Genomic DNA, 18559 nt, shown 5'->3' on the forward strand with positions numbered 1-18559 from the left:
CCCCCAGTGTCACTGGCTCAGGGTCAAGCCTGAGGCCCCTCATCTCCACTTTCCGGGTCCACAGCAGCACCACTTCCTCCCCCAAGCAGGGCTGCAAACCAGGGCGTCCCCTGGGACCCTCAGGAGAGGGAGGGAGCCATGATAACAAACACATCATCATCCTGGCAAACAGGCCACAAGGTGGGTGGTGCCAAGGGATGGCTGGCCGTGCTGGTCAGAGGCCCTTCCTGAGCAGCGTCCAGGGCACGGTGTGGGTAATGAGAAAGAGCCTGCCACTCCAAGCACTGGGAAGGAATGTTCCAAGCAGATGAGTCATGAAAAGTAAAGATCACAAGCCTGGGAGGAGACAGAAGAGATCAGTGTGGGAACACCGCCAGCCTCTGCAGATCTTCCACTCCCTCTTCTTTCTCTGTCCTTCCGTGTCCCCCTCCCTCATCCAGGCCTCCATGGCCTCCAACCTGGGGTGCAGCTATGGACTCCACTGCCCTCCCTTCTGCTCCCTCCCAGTTTTGCCACTTTACAAAGGGCAGCAGACAGTTTTTCCCAAAGTCAGGGCCTCCCTGGAGGCAGAGGTCATCCTTCTGCCCATACAAGAGAACCAGCCCAGGTGATTCAAGCTCTCCCAGACTCAATCCAGTGCCCTCCTCCTGCTCCCCTGCTCTCTGTAATACCTGCACCCCGTTCCCAGCCAAAACAGTACGTCCCTTCCTCCCCAGACAATCCTTACAAATTTCGGGGGTGTAAGGCTTCTGCTTATCTATTCTGTCCGGGGTGTTCCCATCCTGGGTCTTCACTAAAGCCTGGTAAGTCCTGCTCATCCTTTAAGGTCATGGTTTCCATGAACACTTCTGGAATCTTCCAGCCAGAATTTAGTTTCTGCTTCTGGATATTGTTCTTGTTCTGGCACCTCCTCTCCTCACGTGTTTCCCTCATGGCTAGATCAAACTTAGTCTCAGCTTCCTCAGATAAACTCCCAGGAGAAGGCCCAGAATATGTGGTAGTTGGGTTTGACTATTCTCACTACTAAGTCAAGGGGATGTCAAGGGACAGACAGTTCAGCTATCTATTATGAGTGTCTAAGAAGCAATGTGGGAATGTGACTTTTTTTTTTCAGTATTAGGGGTTAAACCCAGGGGTACTTTACCACTGAGCTACATGTCTAGCCCTTTTCTTTTTAAAATTTGTGACAGCATATTCTCAATAAATTGCCTAGGCTGGCCTTGAACTTGCCCTCCTGCCTCAGTTTCCAGAATAACTGGAATTACAGGCCTATACCACTGAACCTGGCTGGGAATGTGACTTTGAATTCCAGATGCATTCATTGTAAATGAGGGTCTAATTAGAATTACAGGATTTCAGGATCAGGAGAAAAATGTCAATCTTTCTTGTCCAGCTTCTTTGCAATGCAGAAAACCCTCAAACCCTATGAAGAAATTGTCACCTGACTCCTGCTGGCTTCCCTGAAGGAAGGGAACCTGTGACGGGTGAGCTTCAAGGCCTGCTTCACCTCCAGCCCCGAGCAGCTTGGCTCTCACATCAGTCCAGGAGAAGGCCCATCAGGCCACATTTTTCTAGCAGTACTGAGAAACACAAAGATCCCAGCCCCTTGTTCCACAGACTTGCTTCTGCAGTACGTGGGCCACAGTGTCACTGAGGAGGAATGAGCATGCCTCTGTGAGTGTGCGTGTGTGTGCAGAAGGTGTCATGCTTAATAAGCATCATGCAAAGCATTCTGGGCCAACATCTGCAGGGACCTCAAGAGGGTGACTGAACACATCAGGTATATAAGAATGCGGATGTGACCCACAAGGAAGCTTCACTGTTCCTCCAGGCTATTCCAGAAGGCCCACTCAGCAGGCCACAGAGGATGAATAACCAGAGGCCACAAGGAGGCAGCAGGTGAGGGCTGACCTCGTGCCTCCCAGAGTGATTCACACTCACAGCAAGGACTGAGCCTTAGCCCTGCACCCTGGGGGTGAAGGCTCAGCCTTGGGAGAGGGAAGTAGACCCAGCTACCCATGTGATTCAGCTCAGTGCCATTCACCCCCACTGATGGCCAGACACATTTATGTCCAATCTCCATTTGTTCTGTGCCTGCGGAAGCAGACATACTGTCTGTAACCACTCTGCTCTTCACTGACACCCTCCCCCAAACTTAATTAGCAACAGTGACAAACTGCTGAAAACCTCATGGGTACATGTGACTAAATCTCTTTTTCATAAGTGTCTCTGGGCATAACACTTCAGAACAGGGGACAGGCTGTGCTCTTACAGCTCCTTCCCATGTGGCACTACCAGATGCCCTGCACTCCCTGAGCATCTACCAGATGTACTCATGTGCTCTTTTTAGTATTATGGTTGCATGTTTTGTTTTGTTTTTATATTTATTTACTTTTTTTTTAGTTGTATTGTTGTAGGTAGACACATGCCTTTATTTTATTCATCTTTATGTGGTGTAGGATCGAACTCCGGGCCTCACACATGCCAAAAGAATGCTCTACTGCTGAGCCCCAGCCCCAGCCCCTACTTGTTTGTTTTTAGAGACAGGGTCTCACTCTGTGGCCCAGGCTGGACTTAAACTCTTAGGCTCCAGGATCTTCCTTGAGCCATCACACCTAGGTTGTATGTGTCTTAAATCCCAAAAGAAAGTTTAATTGTTCCTCAGTAGAGACATACTGAACCGCTATTGTGTATCAGGCACTGGTGACACCCAGAGAAACAGCTCTCAGCCTCAGTTTCCCCATCTGTAAGGGGATGACTGCAGCACCTCCTTCTCGGGATTGTAAGGCCTGAAAGAGCTTAGCACAGTGCTCGCCATTCATTACAGAAACAAAGTTGTGTGCTGTGCAGTGCTCTCACGCAGACACACCAGGGACAGCAGAGGGACCATGGAAACCAGGAAGACTGTGCAGGTGGGGGAGAGGAGGTTAGCTAGAAAGTCCGCACCCAGGACTAGCTGGCTCAAGAGGAGGGGTCTGAGGAAGACAGGGCCCTGGGGAAGGAAAGTCTAGGAACTAGCTGGGCGCAGGGTGCACACCTGTAAGCCATCTGGAAGCTGAAGAGGATGGAAAGATCCAGGCCAGCCTTAGCAATTGAGTGAGATTCTGTCACAGATGAAAAAATAAAAAGGGCTGGGGATGTAGCTCAGTGGTAAACTGCCCCTGGGTCAATCCTCAGCACCAAAACAACAAATGGAAACTAGGCATGATGGGATGGAGCCACTGAGGGGCCCTGCAGAATTTTCAACAGGCAGCACCACCCGGCTTGGGCTCTTCAGCACCTCTGGGAGCTGTCTTGCTCTTTGTGTCAGTCCTGCCTCCACAGCCCTCAGGGCCACAGCTGGGTTCCGCAGCAGGCCTCCGGGAAAGTCCATCACAGGCTGCAGGGCTCAGGGCCAGGGCCATTATGCAGCCAGTAAACTACAGGAGGGAAGGAGAGCTCTGAGGCAGGCAGGGAATCACTCTTGACTTTCTCCTTTGTTCCCTTCCCAGAAGAGGACTCTGTCTAACATGGAATCCTTCCTAGAATTTTAGAAAAGGGTAAACTTAGAAGATGTTCCTTCTCTCAGGAAGACAGTAAGAGAATCTGCTGTCACGACTTCTGCCCTGGTGACTTCAGTGCCTGTGACAACAGTGGCTGGGACTGCCTCTTCCCTCCCCCCTCATTTTGTGGAAGAGCAATGACACAGGCACTTGGAGTTTCTGGAACTAGTTTCCCGGACTGCCTCACCTCCCGGCAAAGTCATGGGTGTGTCCAGAGTGTTTCAAAGGTTCATTTTACATTTTCTAAGGTTCCATTTTAGCAGTCCAAAACTCCCCAGGAAACAAAGCTCTCTCTTCTGCAATGCAGAGCTCTGACTGCGTCATCTCTGTGGGTTTTTTCCAGCCGTAGGAGGAGCCCAAGTTTGCTCAGCTGCCTCAGCAGCTCACGTAGTTCCAGAACTTGGCTCTGGGTGGGGGTGAGATGGAGGTGGTGTGGGGGAGGGGGAAGGGAACTGCAAATTCCAAGTCTTGAGCAAGGAAGTTGTTTTTCTTGAGGCTCTCCTTGCTTTTACATAAAGATTACAGGACTGCATTAAAATCAGGACTAGGTCCAATGAGGGTGGACTGGCCCAGACTAGCCTCAATGAAGGACTGCAGAAGCTTCTGTGAAGAGCAGTCAGAATTACTGACACCAAAAGCTCGATCCTTGACCTGATGCCAATCCAATAACTAGGACAAAGTTTTGAAAAAAAGGAAAAACAAGTTTTACTGCTTTGCTTGCAAAGGGGAATACACAGTGGACTCCTGTCCCAGAGGCTGGGATTCTCACTGCAGGGGGAGGGAACAGTGGGCTTTTAAAGAGGGGATACAAAGGCTTCACTCCAGCTGGGCCCAGGGCAGGAGTCATCTGTGAAGTGGCACCCCTTTCTCCACAGAAAAGTCTTACCTGGGCTTCTCCAGAAATCTTCAGCATGGCTGATTTTAGGACTGTCAGCAAGAGAGTCTCTGCAAAGGAGTTCAATATAGATAACACCAGCACTCCAGGTGCGGGGCACTTTCATACATTTTTCATAAACGTATTCAGTATAGTAGTTTGAGAAATGTGCAAACAAGGCCTCTGGCCTTGAGCTGAGCTTCACATTTTTAAGATAAGTTACCAATTGGGCTCCATAGTAACAGCTGGCAGGGGGAGGAAAAAGAGAAGAAGCTCTCGCCTTCTCAGGTGTTGTCCTTGAAGGGTTAACTTGCCCAGAACAGTGAAAGAAAAAGCTGCTTCTGTGTGAATTTCTGCAGACTGTGAACTTCTGAGCCCTTCCCCTTACATGCTGGGCATAAAACTCTGAAACTCCCTGAACTCGGGATTCAGGGGATTGATTCATTACAGCAAAAGCTGTGCCCTCTGAACCTGGCTGCAGCCAAATAAAACTGTTTCCTGCTATCTTCCGTGCCTTGCCTGGTTTGTCGCTACAACATCTGTCGCTTGAGGAAAGAACATTTCTTAGTTGGGATAGGTGCTGGCCCTGAAGTTTGGATTCCTTCATTCCTGTGGTTCATGTGCTGAAGGACAGATAGCAGCCTAGGACCAGAAGAAGGTTCATTTTGCATCCTCCATGGTTGAGGAAGGGGAGAGGGAGAAGAGGAGGGACAAAAAAATCAGTTTTAAAATAAACTGTAAAAAAAAAAATAAAATAAACTGTGATGGGGCTGGGGTTATAGCTCAGTTGGTAAATGCTTGCCTTGCATGTACAAGGCTCTGAGTTCAAACCCCAGCACCATAAATAAATAAATAGATAAACTGCGATGAGCTGGGGTTGTTGCTCAGTGGTAAAGTGCTTGCCTCACATGGGTGAGGCACTGGGTTTGATCCTCAGCACCACATAAAAATAAATAAAAGAAGTATTAAAAAAAAAAAAAACTGCAATGGCAGAGCAGGTGTTACACAAAAGCATGAAGTGGACTCCTGCTATATTGCTCACCAGGGAAGGGGTGGGTGGATTCTGGAATTCTCTGGAGGTTTCTGGACTGGTGTGAGTTTTACTGCTTTTCAGCACCATAGCTCCTTGAAGCCACAGCCAGGAGGCCTAAATTCTTTCACATCTATTCCTGCCCCTTTGCTTATAGAATAAGCATCATTGCTTCTTTGATTTCATCCTATCTTTTCACACAGGAGGAAGTTGCCACTCAGAAGTTATTGGGTTTGTGCCCAAGGTCACACGGCTGTTTATCAGTGGAGTGACTGCCAGAAAAAAGAATCCAGGGCCTCCTATTTTTAGCCTGGGCTGTTGGAGAGGAGCATGAGGTGACTGGCTAAAATGGACTGATCCTCTTACATTGGTGTCCTTAGGCCTAAATGAAGACTAGGTTTGAGACTAAAGTGGAAGATAAATAATAAGATAAAGTGCCAGTGGAAAAGCAGCTATAGGACTTTATGAAGTCAAAAGGAACATGGATGCCCAGAGACAAAAGGTGCCTTAGAAAAACTCAGTGCTTCGCTGAAGGATCCTAAGTTCCAAGAGATGAGCAGAGGGTACACAACATAATCAGATGGTTAATAATCTCCTCACCAAAGCACTTGGCCATTGCAGGCTGTCTTCTTGTTGCTGTTATTATTGCAATGCTGGGAATCGAACCCAGGGCCTCCCGCCTACTAGGCAAGGGCACTACCAACAGACTATGTCCCCAGCCTAGGCTGTCCTGTTTAAAGAAATCTTCCAGAAAAGAAGAACCTTGCTAGACAAAGAGGAGAAGTCAGGATATTCCGGAGATAGCCAGAGTCTTTGTGAAGAAAACAAAACAAAAAACTAGGAAGATGAAGGGAGTAAATGTTTGGGTCCAAGCAGTAAAAACGGGGCTACTGTCCATAATGTTCTCTAAAAATGTTATTTTTCACTTATTGATGATTGGGGATTAAGTTGGAATCTTCTTCCTGGCCTTTGCCAAGCCATTTCTTTAGGTACAAAAGCTTCCCAAGCACCAAGCTCCATTTAATCCTCTACTTCTTTCCACAACTCGGGAATCAGCTAACCAATATGTGGCTACTCTTTTTTTTTTTTTTTTTTTTTAAAGAGAGGGGAGAGAGAGAGAGAATTTTTAATATTTATTTTATTTATTTATTTTTTTTTTTAGAGAGAGGAAAGGGGGGGGGGAGAGAGAGAGAGAGAGAGAGAGAGAGAGAGAGAGAGAGAGAGAATTTTTAATATTTATTTTTTAGTTTTGGGCGGACACAACATCTTTGTTGGTATGTGGTGCTGAGGGTCGAACCCGGGCCGCACGCATGCCAGGCGAGCGCGCTACCGCTTGAGCCACATCCCCAGCCCAATATGTGGCTACTCTTAACAGTATAAGAAAAATTCTGTAATCTGTAAGGGAAATAGAAACGGTAAATTTAAGAATACTGACAATTATTTAAAGTTCCTTGGGGCCTTAACATTCATTTCATGGGTCCAGAGCAGGCCTAGGCCCTCCCCCAGCCATGGAAAAACCGCAATTTCGCGGAGGGAGACAGGAGGTTTGGGGGAGGAATAAAAGCAGCAGAAGGTCATAACTGAAGGATTCAAGAACAGCTTCTGCTAGCTAATTGTGTCTAATTTTAAGCAAATCATCAACTCCCCAGGCTTCCAAATCCCTATCTGTAAATCGTGGTGACCTGACTCAGTTTTCTTCCTTCCAGAGATAAAATTCTATTTAAAATTTTCCAATTCCAGAGCAAGCATCAAGACCGTGTCCAAAGGGAAACCAGCTGCATCTCAGTAATATTCCATTCTTAAGCCTTTAGAAAAAGAAGCAAAAAAGATAAATCAGGAACAGCTTTGACAGAGTCAGTGGACAAAGCCTGCTGAAACTGGCCCTGCTTTATGGGAGTTGGGAGATGAAAGATGGGGGCTAACACAGGAGCCCCCCTGGCCAGCACCCCATCTCTTCACAACCACTACTGTCATTTACAGGAGCCAAAGGGCTTTTGCTAATAAAAACATTTAAAAATAAAACAAAGTATCAATTCACCCACTTTCTTTGTCATTATTCAGTTGCCATCCCAACCTACGCAGGGTCACAAGGCTTCCTCTCTTGGAAGCTGATGCCTAAAACAGGGCAGTTTGAGGCTGGGGTGACTCAGGGGTGGAGGGAGGCCCTGGGGTCCATCCCAGCACTCAAGGGAGGCACTTTACAGGTTCCAGGTAAGATCCTGTTGGTAAGCAAGGGGCGAGAAGGTGGCGTCATCTCTGTGTCCTTGGTGCCAAGCTCCAGTCCTACGCCCGGATTGAGTGCTTCATCTTGAGCCACCGGCTTGTTTCTCTTCTAAAAGGCCTGGCAGCAGCTAGGTCAGCCTGAGACCCCCTTCTGGTCAGAACCCGGACTAATTATGATATTGCCAGTTATTGGTGATGAGTGAGTTCTGCTTCCTCACAATGTGAAGTCTGAACCTTAGAGCATCACACCGAGGCAAGGACATAAAGCAGGGTTTATTTAAAAAGCACTGGACTCCTAACACAGATTCCTTCTGGAGGGAGAAGGGGCCATAGCTGTACCCTGGTGTGCCAAGAAGGGAGGCTGCCCTCTCTATCTGTCCTAGGGTCCTCTGTCCTCCTGCTCTCCTCCTCTTCTCTTCCTCCTTCCTGCGGGTGTGACTAGGCCTAGGAAGTGCTGGTGGGGTGGCCTAAAGGTAGAGGGAAGGGCAGGGTGGACAGCCCTGGACACAGTCATCCACAGCTTCAGGACTCCCAGTAGGGAGGGCCCTCTTGGGACAGGTGACCTCAGCAACAGGCAGGGGCAGGGTCTGGATCAGGGTGGAGGAAGGGCTCCCAGGAATTAACATTTCAATCCCTCAGGGGACTTTCTCCGACTTCCCCCACTCACTCAAAATTAGCCTCCTTGATCCGACCAGACTCAGTTTACCTGTCTCTACTGCCTGCCTGCCTAATTCTAATTCTAGCTTCAATGACACCTGGTGACCTCCAAAGCGTGTTTCCATAAAGATACAGCATTGGATAATTAGCAGGGATGGTGTGTTCATTTTTAATGACGGGGAGAGGAAGGAAAGGAAGGAGGAAGGGCAGCGAGAGGCTCCTCCGGGGCAAGACCAGAGCCCACGCGCGAGACCCCCAAAACCTAGGCTCGTCCTCGCTGCGCCCTGCCCCCACCCGGGCACGCCTGCGCACTGAGGCGCTGCGTCAACCGCCGCAGCTCGCGGCCAGGACCGGCTGGAGCCGGTTAGAACAGGCAGCGCCCGCCCGCGTGCCGGCGCCTCACAAAGGGAGGGCGGCTCACGGACCTCGTATCCTTGCGCGGCGCGCCTGCAGCCCCTCCCCCGGCCTTTGTCCGCTGCGGAAGGGGCCGCAGCTGGCTTTGGGCTTCCGGGCGCTCCCCTCCCCCTCCTCCTCTGAGGCCGAGGATTCTGGAAACGGAGCGTTCTGCCGCCGCGTCCGCTGCAACTGGGTGCAAACTCGTGTTGGGGAGCTGCACGGGTGCCGAGATCTCTCCAAGAGCCCCTGAAGCAGCTCCAGGGAGAGTTCTGTTTAAATAAAATAGAAGTTCTCAAACCGCAATAAAAAGCTTTGGGGTTTACAAAAATTCTTTCCTTTTGCTGTCCGCCCCTCCCCCGCATAAGGCAAGCTCAGGGCGAAGTAGGGGATGGTACAGAATCTGTAGAGCCACCCCCGGCGCCAACGCAGGAGCAGGGGTTTGTAAGCAAGGGGGTCCCGGGACTAGCTTTCCTCGAGGCAAGGCCGGCTTCTCCTGCGGGGGGACTTTGAAAAGGTGGCGATGTGGCTGTGGGTAATCGTGAGAGGCTGGAGGCTTAGGACGACTGAAGGGGGCCGGGAAGCGGGCTTAGGGAGGAAGGTGCAGGGGTCCGGCGGCGTTGACGGGGACAGAGCCCCCGCAGGCCCGGCCTCCCAGGCCTCCGCCCGGGGCAGTCCCTACGAGTGGGTGTTTTCATGCCGTGACTCCCAGATAACCCGGGGGCTTCTCGAATGAGTCAAACCGTGTGCTGTCCGCTCGGCGCCGAGGTGCAGGGTGTGGCTCGGGGAGAAACCATTTTGTTCCTGCCGTTTGCTTGCTAACGCCCAGTTACAAAATGGAGATTCAGCCATTTCAAACCCAATCCAACCTTCCTCCAAAGGACTGTAAACTACCTACTGCACCGAGAAAACACGAAAGGTTGTTTTGAGAGCTATTTTTAGACGTCCCAAGGGATAGGAGTTTCTGTGAACTTCTGGATAAAGGACTTAAATGTAATAGTCATTTCTTTAATTAGCCTACATTGTAAGCTTAAATCTACTTGCAAGTGGTTCTTAAATATTTCTGGGTATTAGTTTTCATTCAAGTTCCATACATTGTAAAGAAAAATCCAGAAAGTTTAGAAGTCAGAGTCTATTTTTAGTCCTGCAGAGGAACTATTTTTCCTTCCCTCACAAAGGTGGCGGACGGCTACTTGGTTCCGGCTGTGTGAGTTGTCAGTGGGTAATAAATACGCCTCTCCCCGCTCTGCGTCAGGCTTTCAGGCAGCGAGAGCAGAGAGAGCATAGGAGGCGGCAGCACAGCTTGAGGAGGCGGCAGATAAGTTTTTCTATCTTTAAGGAAAAGATAGCGACTAGGATGACTTTATCAGACATAAATAGGGAATAGGTTTCTAAAATACTGCTTAGCGTTAAGTTCTTAAAGTAGTTTTAATGCCATTTAAAAAGATTTTGAGGAAACTAGGCTTTAAAAGCTTGAGAAGGGAAGAAAGAAGAAAAAGGTGTTTGTACATGGCAGATTGAGACCAAGCTTCTTAGTAGAGTAAAAAAAAGATTTAAAGAAGTTGCCTAAAGAGGATTGCAGAGTCCTTAATAAAAGCCTTTAGTTGAAGTGCAGCCATGTAAACTAACATTAAAGCGATTTAAACAGAATTTAAGCCTCGTTTAAAAGAGTGAAGCTGTAGGTGGTGAAAAGTCATTTAAAAGTACAGTATAGGCGATAATTGGAAGGCTTTAAAAGGTTAAATTGAAGGTGGTTAAGATGCCTTCATGGCGGAGGAAAGATTGCGTCATTCCAAGCCTAGTTAATCTTAAAAGCATTACTTTAAAAAAAGAACCCATGAAAATGGGAAGATAATAGGTTAAAAGCAATTTGGAGAAAGAAGATTAGAAATTTGAAGTGGAAAACTTTGAAGACAAGTACAGGAAGGTGAAGAAGAGATAGAGAAGATGTAGGAAGATAGAGAAGATGTAGGAAGACAAGAATTTTAAACCCACAAAATAGGAAGCAAAAGAAAACTAGGAAAAAAAGCAACTAAGGGTGAATGTACAAACCTTAGAAGAAAACTAGAAGATAGAAAATGGTTGAAAATGTCAAGTAAAGGTATTTCAGATAGAAAATACAAGAAGCTAAGACAACTATTGGATACAGACATTCAAGATAGAAAAAGGTAGAAGAGAAGTTTGAAGTCGAATATTGGATAAAATAGAAGAACAAGGAAATTATTAGTAATTTTTTTCAAAAAGCCCATCAACTTTAATTTCTGGTGGTGCAGAAATTAGAAGTCTCAGATGAGGGTGTTCAAATTTGCAGACGAGCCAGTTTAGAAAACGTTAAACTAGAAGGAAATTGGTTTAAAACCACATCAAAAAAACTAAAAGGACTAAAGTAATTCTAAAAACTAAGGCAGAATGCTTTTGGAAGACTTGAATTTAAAAGGCTTTAGATCCAGTAGTTTAGTTTGCTTTGAAAAATATAAAGGACTTTGATTACTCAAGTATTTCAAGATCAAGAATAATGTGTTTGCATTGGACTTTGAGCTAAGATGATTTGTAAAATTATGAGGACTAGCGTTAATGGGCAGCTGACCCAGGTGCTACACAGAAGTGGATGCAGTGAACCTAGGAAGACAGGATTCCAGGAGCCAGTGTTTGAAGCTAGGACTGAGGAGCAAGCAGCAGCAGTTCGTGGTGAAGATAGGAAGGAGTCCAGGAACCGGTGCGGTTTGGTGAAGGAAGCTAGGAAGAAGGAAGGAGCCCTAACGATTTGTGGTGAAGCTAGGAAGGCATTCGAGGAAGGAGCAGCCGGTGCGATTTGGTGCTGAAGCTAGCTGGCGTCTTTGGCTTGTCAACTACTGCGGAGGAGGCGAGCATGCATTGTGGAGAATAGCTAGCCGGCCCTAGACCAGCATGGCAGTGTGCGAGGCTGCGGGGAGAGCGAGTGGTGTGGTAAAAGTCCGGGCGGTCTGCGATGTCGTTTATTTTGTAACTTGAGCGTGGTAACTTTATTTACTTGTTTCCTAATGATAATGGGGGAGTTGTACCTCTGGAGAGGGATTTTCGTGGGGGTGTGTGTATGCATATAGGCCGATTTCCGGGTGTTATAGGTTTTTCTTTTTCAGGCTTATGTTCTCATCTTTGTCTGAAGCTTTTGAGGGCAGACTGCCAAGGCCTCCAGAAATGGTAGATGGCAAGTTTTTTTTTTTCACCAGTGTGAAGGAAAAGTGAATTTTACAGAACATACAACTTCTGCAAATTTTCAAGCAGCTTGTGTTTTTAGTTGGCAATTAAGTATTTGGTGAATAGATGACTTATTTTCCTGTTCCTCACCCTGAATTAGTTTTGTAAATGAGTCTGGGTGTTAATTGGGGGGGGGTAGTTTTTCTTTTTTGTGGTGGGGATGGCAAAATGTTTTTGAGTTTTTTTCCCCTTAGGTCTTTCTAGACTCCTAAAGGCAAATGACTCCAGGTAACAGAAAAAAAGAAAATCCAGTATCAGGATAATCAGAACACCACAGGTTTACAATTTCTAGAAACTAGATCCACGAGTAGCTCTCAGTTTGGAGGAGCTGTCCTTTGGAGAAATGGCTGGTAGTTAACTCTTTCTTTCCCCCATTAATCAGACTTCTAAAGTGTTTTAACCCCTTAAACTTGTTATTACTGAAAAGTATTTGGGGATGGTCTTTAACAGGGAAGAGAGGGGGTGGGGGAGCAAATGTTTTTTTTCTAAGATTTTCCACAGATGCTATAGTACTATTGGCAAACTGGTTAGAGAAGGCATGTACTGCTATGCTGTTGGCACGAACACCTTCAGGGATTGGAGCAGCTTTTATCCTTGGAAGAGTTTTCCCAATTGAAGCTGAAAAGTACAGCACAGTGCAGCTTTGGTTCATAATCAGTCAACTCGGGAGAACTTCAGAAGCGCTTGACTAGGCCAAATGTTGAAGTTAAGTTTCCAAAGTAATTTAAAATACTCATTAAAGGGGAGGGGAAATTTTTGGCAATTAGTTGGCAGTGGTCTATTGTGGTTGGGGTGGGGGGGGTTAGGTAATTGTTTAGTTTATGATTTCAGATAATTCATGCCAGAGAACTTAAATACTTAGGATGGAAAACTAAAGAACTCTACTTCCAAGTTGGCAAGTAACTCCCAATCATTTAGTTTTTTTCCACCAATTTTGGAATTGGGCATCCTGGGAAGATTTCACTGGGTGTACCAGTGCATTATTAATTTCGGCAAGGATAGTAAATCATGGTATGGTATCTGTTCCCCTGTGTAGGTCTTGGGGAAGGAAAGTGTTGGATTGGGGGTTGGTCTGGCTTATTGTAATGACATCGAATAGCAACAGTCTTGGGGAATTTTTAAAGCTTAATTTTGGATATAGATGGTAGTGTGTGGTTCTCTTTTGGAATTTTTTTCAGGTGATTTAATGTAACTTAATACTACTATAGGAACTTCAGAGCAAAGGAAGTGGCTTAATGATCCTGAAGGGATTTCTTCTGATGGTAGCTTTTATATTATCAAGTAAGATCCTGTTTTCAGTTGTGTGAGCAAGTTTTTCTAGTGTAGGAAAAATTTTTCCTTTGGCAAAACAAGATGTAAAGGTATGAAATTTTGTGAATTGTATCTTGTAACTATTTGTAAATCATAACTTATTAAGAATTGTGATACTTAAATGTCTCTTAGAGGGTGGGCATTTGATGAGGGAGGGGAAACCTTTTTTTTCTGTAGACTTTTTTCAGATAACATCCACTGAGTCATAACAAGCCTGGCAGTATGATGGCCTAGATGCAGAGGGAACAGCTTGTTGGTGAATGATAAGTAAAGGCAGAAAAGATTATGTCATACCTCCATTGGGGAATAAGCATAACCCTGAGATCTTACTACTGATGAAAATATTGTCTGCATATAAAAAAGAGAAAGCTACCAATTTAAAGTTTTATGGAATCTACCATTTTAAAATTATGGCTTATTGAGCTATATTCACAAAAGAGTTGATGAGAAACACGAAGATCAAATGTCCATCTCAAAACATTGCTTTTACAAAAGCAGAATAAAATGGAAAGAAAAGAGAATGATTATACTACCTTGTTCCTGAAGTAAAAGAAGCTGAAATAATTGAGTTGGGATCAAGTGGATGTGAAAGGAGGCTGTGCTGTGTGCCAATCTTTCGTTTGCCTCAGACAGGTTTCTCTTCCGTTATCAGAAGAGTTGCTTCATTTCATCTGGGAGCAGAAAACAGCAGGCAGCTGTTCACAGATAAGTTTAACTTGCATCTGCAGTATTGCATGGTTAGGGATAAGTGCTTATTTATAAGAAGGTGTTGAACCGGGCACTCTTTCCTGACCCCTTCCTTAGGGGGATTTCAGGATTGTGAGACATTTTCCCATCTAGCCTTTTTAAATTATGCCTTGTGCCTGTGGGCTTCCATGATGGGATGGTACACTTCAGAGGCATTTGCACCATAATTCCTTAAAAGCCTCTTAAGTGACTAGTGCCTTAATCATAATGCTTAACAAAACAAAGGAAATATTTTTAACATTGAATCTATAAAACCCAAAAGGGATAGCATAATATACTGTGAAGAGTCAGCTATGTTAATTTTGATAAAATTTCCATGTTACCTTACAATGTATATCGTGCCTAAAACCATTAAATCGTATAAATTAATAAAATATTTTATTAGAGAATGTATGCTTTTAGAAAGCTGTCTCCTTATTTAAATAAAATATTGTTTGTCTGTAGTTAGTGTTGGGGCAATCTTGGGGGGTATTCTTCTCTAATCTTTCAGAAACTTTGTCTTCGAACACTTTAATGGACAAGATCAGAATTGAGCGGAAGACCGAATTTTAACTTTAAGGCAGGAAAGACCAATTTTATTCTTCATAAAATGATGAGCATTTAATTAATAATTCCAGGCACATGACAATAGAGACCCTTAAATAAGGAATAAATACCTTTTAGACAGGTGGGAGATACAGATCAGAATAAAAGGTAACTACACATTTTGTTTCCAGATAGCCAGGGGGTCTGTCTATAAGTTGACAGTAATTAAACTAGAATAAGATAATTTTTCCACATGTCCATAGTTTGCATGTTAACTTTAAATGCTTATAATCATCTCATCAATTGTTGGCCAATGTTTTACACAATTCAGCTAGGAATTGGGGGCATGTGGGTTTTTTAAGAATTTTCCTTTGCAGAGGCTTCATTTCATCCTTCATGAAGCTGTTCAGGATTTTGACTTGCATATGAGTGCTTGGCTCTGCCTTCTGCTAGTGAGTGTGAGACCTTGCAGTGAGTGTATCAGAATACTCAAAATTTTCCTGGAATTTGGAGGGAAGGGAGGAGGGGATGGGGCTTACTTGTTTTAGCTTCTTTTTTTACAGACTACACAGCGAAAATGCAGTTGTCTTGACCTCAGGTCTGTCTATTCTTTTGGCAAGTAATAATGCAGTACTGTTCTGATCTGCTGCTATTAGAATGCATTGTGAAACGACTGGAGTATGATTAAAAAGTTGTGTTTCCCCAATGCTTGGAGTAGTGATTGTTGAAGGAAAATCCATGAGTGATAAAGGCTGAGTGTTGAGGAAATTTCTGCAGCTTTAAGTAATCCATGTTTGTGATTGAAGCCAAGTACCTTTTGCTGTGCTGCTTTAGGTAAAAATGCTTTTTGTTCTTTCTGGTAGGGGGGGTGGGGGGACACTGAAGCCTTTAGTCTTTTTCAGATTCCACCTTAAAATCAGTGACAAGAATAAATTCAAACAAGCAACTCTTCAAGAAATTTAACTGGCAAGTGGAAATGTTTTGAACAGTTCAGTAGTCGTCAGTGCATTGTCTTTGTGTGGGTTTCTCTCCCCCTTCCCTTGGTCTTACATACAGGAACATTGAGAACAGCAGACATACGTATGCGAAGGGCCAGAGAAGCCAGACTCAGTAAGGAAAAAATAGCCTATTTACTTTAAATAAACAAATCAAATATTTCATTTTAAATGTGGGAATTGGGAACTACTAGTTTTTCAGATGGTATTCTTCAGACTATAAAAGAAACTTCCAGTTGATTTCACCAGTGGACAAATTGAGGACAACAGGTGAACAAGCTTTTTCTATTTTTACAAAGATCAGTTATGGGTAAATGACTCAGTGTTGAACAGACTTCAGCTTTATGCTGGAGTCAGTAGCATGTGATCAAGTTGTGTGTCGGCCTTGGGGGTGGAGGGGTGAGGTGGGCGCTAAGCCTTTTTTTAAGATTTTTCAGGTACCCCTCACTAAGGCATCGAAGGCTTAAAGTAGGACAACTGGAGCCTTCCTGTGGCAAGAGAGACAACAAAGCGCTATTATACTAAGGTCAATAAGAGTGGTTTTGGCCTCAACCTAATTTTTATTAGCAATGAGGACTTGCCTCAACACCTTCTGGTGTGCAGCATCCAGAAGAATGCTCCTGGGCTTACCTTAATATTTGAATAGCTGTTTTTATAGCAGCTTATGAAAAAGCCCAGATCTCAAGTGGTGTTTGAGGGGAGGGAAAGGGGGAAAGCGGGCAACCAGTTTTCCCTAGCTTTTCCAGAACCTGTTTAAAGCAAGGTCTCCCCACAAGTGACTTCTCTGCCACATCGCCACCCCCTGCCTTTGGCCTAGCACAGACCCTTCACCCCTCACCTCGATGCAGCCAGTAGCTTGGATCCTTGTGGGCATGCTGCATAATCGGTTTCAAGGTAACCATGGTGCTGAGGTCTGGTGGGTTGCACTACTTTAGAAGAGGCCGTTAATCTATAAATTTTTAACAGAATATTAAAACCACAGAAATAGCTGTTTTATGTATGTACACTTATCTAGTGACTAAAACCAACTTAAACCAGTACATAGAGAAATGTCAAGAATGTAATATTGGGTGGGAACATGACTTGTCAGCTGAAGAAGATAGGCTTTAGCAGTGGAGAGGACTGCTGGGTGGGATTGCAAAAATTCTCTGCTAAGACTTTTTCAGGTGAATATAACAGACTTGGCCAAGCTAGCATCTTAGCGGAAGCAGATTCTCCAGTGCTCTTCAGTAGGGTTGTAAAAGGTTTTTCTTTTCCTGAGAAAACAAATTTTTGTTTTCTCAGGTTTTGCTTTTTGGCCTTTCCCTAGCTTAAAAAAAAAAGCAAAAGATGCTGGTGGTTGGCACTCCTGGCTTCCAGGACGGGGTTCAAATCCCTGCAGCGTCTTTGCTTAATTCTTAATATCTGTCTTTAGGAGGTGCTGTCTCAGAAGGTGGGAATGCCTCAGCTCTTTTTTTTTTTTTTTTTGACGTATTTTTTTAGTTGTAGATGGACATAATACCTTTATGCCTCATGCATGCTAGGCAAGCACTGTACCACTGAGCCACAACCCCAACCCTATACATAGTTTTGTTTGAAGTCAGAGTGGGTTGTAGATTGTTTTCATGTGAGTATCTGATAACTGTTGTCTTTTTCAGGTAATCCTGCATCTAGTGCTTGGATAAGTCCCATTTTGTGAAATAAAAAAATTGAAAAGCTCTATACCAGTGTGTTTCCTTTGTTTATAAGCCTTTTATGTTCAAATGTGCCATAACTTATCTGTATAAAGTACACTGAAAGTTCAGCCAGTGCAGTGACACAATGCTGTAATCGCAGCACCTCAGGAAGTGGAAGCAGAAGGGAAGGATGGCGAGTTCAAAGCCAGTATTGGCAAAAGTGAGGGTGCACTAAGCAACTGAGACCTTGTCTCAAATACAGTAGCGGTTGGGAGTTAAATCCCCAGCATCCCCCCCAAATGTATTGAGTGCGAAAAGATGGGTGATGGTAGCCTTGACTGCTATTTATTTTGTGGTTAAATAACTGCAGGGATTACAGTATAATATTTAAATAGGGAAAGAGACTTGAGGATGAAAGGTTGAGGGTAGTGGGAAGGGAATAAATTAACATTTTGTGAAGTAGCAGTGGTTCAGGCTCTGTTCTGCTCCCCTAAACTGATTTATTTTGTTCTGTTGGGATGCTAACAGCATGTTTGTGGGAGGACTGGCCTGTACCCCAGGTGTGGTGGTCCTCCCACTCTGCACCTAAATTTTTTTAACTAGGAATTGAACTTATTTTTAGGGCCTATGCTAAATTGCTGAGGGCAGGCTTTAAATTTGCTCAGGCCTAAGCCTTCTGAGTTGCTGTTTTTTTTTTTTTTTTAAGAGTGGGCGGGGAGAGGTTTTTTTTTTTAAGAGTGAGAGGGGAGAGAATTTTTAATATTTTTTTTAAGTTCTCGGCGGACACATCTTTGTTGGTATGTGGTGCTGAGGATCGAACCCGGGCCGCACGCATGCCAGGCGAGCACGCTACCGCTTGAGCCACATCCCCAGCCCCCTGAGTTGCTGTTAATTGGCATGTGCCACCACTCCTAGCTCTTCACCTCCAACTTCCCCTCAGGTGTGCTCCTTCCTGTTGCTGCTCAGACCCCAGTCCTGGAGTGTAATGCCCATTCCAATAAATTGGCCACACCTTGGAGAGGTTGGGCAAATGAAGTTGAACCCAGCACCCTCCCAACCCAGAGGCAGGGTAGACTAGGGGTGACAGGCCATATCCTTAGGCCTACGCCAGGCCTTGCCCAGTGCATTTGTGCACACCTGTAATCCTAGCCTGACCACTTTGAGAGACTATCACCCTAGAGCTGAGGGTGGAGCTCTGGGTGAGCACACCTGGGTTCAATCCCGTTGTTGCCTGACATTGGCAAAGGTGAAAGCAAACTGATTAGTCTCTAAGGAAACTGCTGGATTTGAATTGTAATCGGTCTCCAATATGTGATCCTCTGCCACTTTTTTCAGTGTCAAGTGTCCTCACAGGAGAAGAAATGGCTCAG

At 45.2% G+C, this 18559-nt stretch overlaps 1 long non-coding RNA gene across 1 annotated transcript; it reads left to right on the plus strand.

Moving 5' to 3' along the window:
- Positions 1-9849: 9849 nt before the first annotated feature.
- Positions 9850-17235, plus strand: LOC308642717. The gene is made up of 2 exons (XR_014020621.1): positions 9850-13317; positions 13445-17235. It is a non-coding gene; the product is annotated as an uncharacterized lncRNA (long non-coding RNA).
- The last annotated feature ends 1324 nt before the right edge of the window (positions 17236-18559 follow it).

Source organism: Spermophilus citellus, assembly GCF_964194105.1.
Source record: "Spermophilus citellus genome assembly, chromosome: 2".
In the NCBI taxonomy this organism is placed as follows: Eukaryota; Metazoa; Chordata; class Mammalia; order Rodentia; family Sciuridae; genus Spermophilus; species Spermophilus citellus.